The following is a 6,430-nucleotide window of genomic DNA, read 5'->3' as shown; positions in this document are numbered from 1 at the left end:
CTTCGGCTGATTCTACCAGCAGACACTGAAAGGACTCTGATAGTTCGGTAAGTTAATGTTTATTTTCGTATCGGTGCCGCTTTTACTACACTTTATATGCAGCTTTTGTGTCAGATATAATGTGTGCCATGCACTCCAGATGTTGGTGGAGTTTATTTCTGTGTGTTGACCAGAGAAGAGAGTTAGCATCCAGTAAATATTAGTTTTAATGTTAGCGATGCTATCCGAGCTAGCTGCTCAGTCGTAGCCTGATAAAAGCTAACGTAGCATTAAGCTAACGATGTTTGTGTTGTTTCATGTAAACAGCTGCAGTGTGTTGTGTTCCTGTAATGTGGTTCATTAAGTTCATAAAACTGTTGCTGGTTGACGTTAATGTAACGTTCAGGAAACTTAAATGTGATTAAAATAGTAACAATGTTCTAGTTGTCAGTAATCAGCTTTAATTTGACACTAAAATAGACTCTGATAGTTTTAAATGACATCAGTTTCATGAATTTGTTGAACATTGTCTCATTTGTTGTTGTGATGTTGCTGCTGATTCATTAAAACCAGATGATCCGTCTTGAAGACACGTTTAGTTCTAGTATCAGAAGTACATTAAGGAAAATGGAAGTTTAGTTCTGCTACGTCAAAGATTTCAGGAATAAAATAACTAAATGAGTCTTTACGCCTCAAACTTTATTTTACAATAATGAAATAATCACAGATCATAAAAATATAAATAGCAGAGAAAACCTGAGAGAATAATTTCCTGTGAAGGAAAAGCAGCTTTTTATCCTGAAAGATCAGAATCAGCTCCAACATCTGCATCTGACAGCATCAAGTCAACCAGAAAGAAAAGAAAAAAAGACTTCTTTCTGATCACATCTGTTCCGCTGCTCACAGGCTGCTGCTGCTCACATTCTTCACATTTATAGTCCACTTTTAAAAGTTCAGCAGACAGGTGCTCTGCTTTGGAGTGTGACGATGTCGTCGGTGATGTGGAGAGTGAAGTTTCCGTTTCACCCACAGTGTGCTTTAGGACAGCCGGGTTGGACTTGATGTTTGAAATACTGACCGACAGCTCAGATTTAACTGTCTGTAGTTCCGTTTTGATGGATGTTAAACTTTCATTCAAAGCCGCCAGGAGCTGGGTCTTTAAAATAACCGCCGTCTCGTTACAGAATGAAAGTAGCAGTTCCTCCTGAAGGTCAGAGATTGCAGCATCTGAGGGCCTCTTCAAAAGAAGACGTAGTTGATGAAGGCGTTCTGGAGCAGGACCAGAAAGACCATGACCAAGCAGCCTTGAGATCTTAGGCAGCTTCTCCCTCAGGTGGGTGTCAACGGTGTTCACAGTCAGGTCTGTGGTAATCCCATCATAAAATAAAACAGAAAAAAATCTAGATTATAAATCAACATGTAACCAAAGTACTCTGTGTATAACGCCATAGTATAGGATGTAGTTCAGAAAATGTCAAAGTATAGTATGCTTTTCAAGAATAACATAGTATGGCCTGTAGTTCATAGTATAGCATGTCGGCAAAAAACCCCATAGATTATTATGTGGTTCAAAAAGCACAAAATGATAGGATGTTGCCTAAAATTGTCATGTATGATATGTGGTTCAAAAAATGTCATAGTGCAGTATATTGTCAAAATAGTATGTTATTCAAGAAAACATCAGAGTATATGTTGTCTAAAAAACGTCATAGAATAATATTTCATTGCACAAGTAAAAGTATAGTATTTTTTAAAACTGTTCAAATTCTTATATGTTGCTAAAAAAACAACAAAAAAACTAGAACCAAAAAAACTAAAAAAAAAAAAACAAAAAAAACGTCATAGTTATATGTCAATTAAAAAAGCCTATAGTATAGTGTGCCGTCCAACAAACGTCATAGTTTAGCATGTCGCTCTAAAAACGTCATAGAAAAGCCTTCAGTCCACAAAACGTTGTTTTGTCCCGGCTGTCTGAAGTAGGTGAGGAGCAACACAAAAACAGTCCAAACGCTGGTTTCCAGAGGGTTAGACGAGTATTTATTTGAAAGAGTAAGTTTACAACAACACAACATGTGAGGCGGTTAAAAACAAATGGGTGTTAGTAAAATAAAAAATAAATAAACAGAACTAAAAGTGAACTTCATGTTGACATTGATGGGCATTCCAACCAGGAACAAAGTAAAAGATAATCAATACAAAAAAAACCTCTTCCTGTTCACCTCTTAAAACCCCAAAAACACACCGCAGTAGCACCCTAAACTAAAACTACCAATGGGTTCCCTGTTTTCCTTTCTGAACAATTCAAAGGTCCCTCTGTATCTCCCCACACATCCACCAACCACTGGAACACATCTCCAAAGTTCTGCCAGGCCAGCTCAGCTTCCCCTCAGAAGAAGTGGTGCCACCTGCCAGATGAAGGAGCCTTTTGAGAGGCAGCTGGCATCGTGATTGGACTGTACTTTGGTCTGTTCCAATCCAGCTTCAGCTCCAGAGACGGCAGGCGGGACGAGTCAACGGAGGCCGGGTGGACGAAGACATGCAGCTGAGTACAATCCAGAAAACAACTGAGGAGGAGTGCAGCAACCCAGGGCCAGAACAACCAGAGTAGCATCGTATATCTCTTAGAAAACATCATAGTAGAGCCTCTGGTATGAAAAAACGCCATCATATACATCGTATATTGTACAAATAACAAGTCAAAGGAAAGAGACATACATTGTAGAATTGTAGTAATTGTGGGCTGACTGATTTACTGATTATCAGTATTTTATTTTTTACTGATTTACGGTAATAAATACATTAAAAACGGCGCTACTTTGGCTCTGAACCTTTATCTACCTGTGGTCGCTCTGTCTTCTGGAGTGATTTGATTGGTTATACGTCACGAATAAAACTCCTTTAACTTAACATCTGTAAACAAAACAAAAACGTATCAACAAAGTTTTCTGTTAGAGTTTGTGTTCTTCTAAGTTTAACTCCAAGATTTTAAATACTTTCATTTACTGCAAATGAATATCTACTCCAAATGTCTCACTAATAATCATTATCAGCCTTAAAAACCCACAAAACACCCCTTTATACTCCACCACACTTAGTACAGTCTGGTTCCCCCTTCTATAAATCTGCTTGGAATCATCCACTTCCTGTTTGTCAAAGTGGCCTTCTACCTGGACAGGTTTTGTTGGAGCTCATGCAACAAACATTTTGGGTAACTGCACTTTAATATGGATGGATGACACTGAATTAGAGTCTGTTTTCATGAGACTGAGTTAAGATGTGTAGCTCTGTCATTAAATAAGAAATTATTTCTCAGAAGTCACAGAGAAAAGTCTGAAATGTTTGCTAGGTTAGCGTCCCACATGTTCTTTGGCTCAGCTAAAGCTAACTCTCTCCAACTTCTGGATCTCTTGAGTTGCTTGTTGTTAAAATATCTTGCTAGAGGTGCTGAAGCTCAGAAAGTCTGAGATGTTTGTTCAGAATTAGCTCATTCTCAAGTCTGATCTGAACTGTCCTCTTTTGTTTTAACTTTCCCTAAACTTAGGAGTTAATGACAGAGCAGCACATCCAGACTCAGTCTCATTTATGTAGAGATTAAACTTCAGTGTCATTCATTGATGTTAAAGTGCAGTTTTTCAAATGTTTGCTGCACATGCTCCCGACCAAACCAGTCCAGGTGGAAGACGATGTGAAGAGAAAGCTCCAGCGGATGAATATCACACATTTACGTTGGAAATAAATGTCCTTTAATTAGACATTGTCATGCAAAAGTTGTATTTCCCTTTAATGATGTTCAAATCTTTGTTGAGTGTTTTGTTGATGTTGGTTTCTAAATGTTTTTTGACACTCGGCCCCAAAGATTAAAACCTTTTACGGCTCGCAAGCTGCAACAATTCACACATTATCAACTGTCTTTCTGACTAAACTAAGATAAAAAGTGGAAAAACTGCCTCATTCCTGCATCATGAATGTAAATCTTTTTGGTTTTTATGACATTAAACTGAATATATTTGGGTTTGACATTTTATAAACCAACACAAGAAATTAATTAGTGGAGAAAACAATCAACAGATTAATGGACAAAGAAAATGTGTTTTCCAACATATATGGCTGGATTACTCCAATATTACAAGATACATACAATTTTAATTCAATTTTATTTATAGAATTCCAATTACAGGTCAAATTGTCTCAAGATGCTTTATTGTTATATATTTTTTGTCATATTTAAAATATGACAAAGTACGAAATTTAAACCTCTTGACTAATCCAATTTATTATTTGGTTTTTAAGAGACTAATGGACAATTAAAATAAGTTTCTTCACTAAAACTAATAAACATGAGGTCAAATAGAAGGAAGAGTTTTAAATACTGCAGTCCCACGACGACAAGAATAAAGTTGTCAACAAAAAGTAAATCTGCTGGTGGATTCCTTTAAAGTCCTAATAAAGGATAATAAAGTGTGATACTAAAGGTTTGTGGTGCTAAAAATCTTCAAGTAAAGATATGAAGTTGAACATCTGAATTGAGGTTGATAAAAGTTGATCTCCCTTCATTTCTCTGGAGTGACTCCATGGATTTTATGGATGGTGGTTAAAGACCTGCTCTTCTAGTGGTCTTCCTTCTAGTCGCTGTAAAAAGTCAGTCCATCCTGGCCGACTTCAACACCTCTTCATGACAACTTGTTCTGCCTCCGACCTGGTGGAAACTCCAGAAACTGGGGAAAACCTGTGGAGACTCGAAGAACTCGTGGAGACTCGAAGAACTCGTGGGGCGGGGGAAGGTGTGGTGGGTGGTGGGGGGAGGTGGGGGAGTAGAGGGGGGAGGCCGCCACCCACCTCCCCGCCTACTCTCCGCCCTGACTCCACCCAGACTCCGCCTTGGCTCTGCCCATGTGGTCACTTCAGGGACTACGATGCCAAAGGGACGACGAATTTATTTCTTTGTATCTGATCTGTAGCTCAGTGAGTTAAGGATTTGCCTGTGGAGCTGCAGGTCGCTGGTTCAAGACCAGACACTTCTTAAATTTTATCAAAAGCCTGACAAAGACAAAGAAAGAAAAAGGCCGGTGGTGGGTCTTGAACCTGCGACCTTCCGGTTGGTAGTCCTTCTTCTTATCCCCCTGAGCTACTCGCTCAGATACTAATTCTTCTTTTTTTTGCGCATTTATCATCTATTTTTTGTCATTTTCGAGTTTTTTTTTTTTAACTCGACCGTTTTTCTCAGGAGGTTGGACTTCAGCCTTTGTGCTGGAGGGTGGAACCCTCAGTTCCAAGACTTTCCAAAGCTTCCAGACCTCCTGAGTCCTCAGGACCTGAGCTTTCACACAGTCTGAGGGCTGAAATTTTCTAAGTCCCACAGTAGTTCTCTGTTAGTTTGAACCTTCAGACAGTCTGAGGACTGAAATCTTCTAAGTTCCTGACTAGTTCTCTGTTAGATTGAACTTTCAGACAGTCCAAGGACTGATATCTTCTAAGTTCCTGAGTAGTTCTCTGTTAGTTTGAACCTTCAGACAGTCTGAGGACTGAAAACCTAAAAGTTCTTGAGTAGTTCTTTGTTAGTTTGAACCTTCAGACAGTCTGAGGACTGAAGTTTTAAAAGTTTCTCAGTACTTCTGTTAGTTTGAACTTTCTGGTTAACAGAAGCCTTAAAACTTGTGACCATGAGTCTTGATTTCACATTTAGACCATCCATCTGAGTTCTTCTCAGACCTTCATCTGTGGGTTTTTTAGAAATCCTCAACAAACTTTGATTCTCTTCACTGAACAGTAAAGTTTGTGGAGATCAGAAGGTAACATTAGTTTGATCGATGCCTTCAACTACTAGTAGACTTTATCTGGAAAGCAGTTTTCTGAAATGAGTTCTTAGTAAATCTGTCCACAATCAAACCAAGAACATAGAAAGAGGAAATGTTTGAAGAAACAACTTGATGTTTTCATTTCAGAATAGAAAACGCTTTAAGACTTTTATCTGTTTTTGCTCTTTTTGATCGTTTTATTGTCTCTTCTGTTGAATTTGATCTTCTAAAGTTTAACTGGTGTCTTTTCAAATGTTTTGTCTTTAGTTTGATTCTTCTTAAATGTTTAGTTTTGCTCTTTTCTCACCTTTTATTCTTTTCTAATGTCTGATTTGATTTCCAAATGTTTTGTCTTTTTAATGTTTAATTGTTGTTTTTTCAAATGTTTTATCGGCTTGTTTGAAAAATTCCCTTTTCTTTTCCAATGTTCAATTTTTAGATTAAATCATTAAGGTTTTTCTTTATAAATGTTTTACCACCTTTTAATGTTTAATTTTCTTTTTATATGCTTCATTGTATTTTCTGTTTAATTCCTATTTAAAGTTTTATTGTCTTTAAGATTTAATTTTCTAATTAAACATTCAATTATTTAATTAAATGTTTTGTCTTTTTAAAGGTTTAATAATCTAATTAAATGTTTTGTATTTTTTTAAATG

General features: G+C 37.2%; 1 protein-coding gene across 3 annotated transcripts in view; it reads left to right on the top strand.

Moving 5' to 3' along the window:
* rskra (ribosomal protein S6 kinase related a) overlaps window positions 1-4,712 on the top strand; it is a 13,990-nt gene extending 9,278 nt beyond the window's left edge. For 2 of the 3 annotated variants that reach the window (XM_055012516.1, XM_055012514.1), the window contains exons 12-13: window positions 1-1,312; window positions 2,287-4,712. The exon at window positions 1-1,312 is cut by the window's left edge. The gene's annotated coding sequence lies outside the window, so the exon portion shown is untranslated. The remainder of the gene's footprint in view (window positions 1,313-2,286) is intronic. The other variant, XM_055012515.1, reaches the window with a different exon arrangement.
* Window positions 4,713-6,430: the final 1,718 nt, after the last annotated feature.

This window comes from Amphiprion ocellaris, chromosome 7 (assembly GCF_022539595.1).
Source record: "Amphiprion ocellaris isolate individual 3 ecotype Okinawa chromosome 7, ASM2253959v1, whole genome shotgun sequence".
NCBI classification, from domain to species: domain Eukaryota; kingdom Metazoa; phylum Chordata; class Actinopteri; family Pomacentridae; genus Amphiprion; species Amphiprion ocellaris.
Note: the sequence above shows the minus strand (reverse complement) of the source record. Positions and strands in the feature narration are given on the sequence as shown.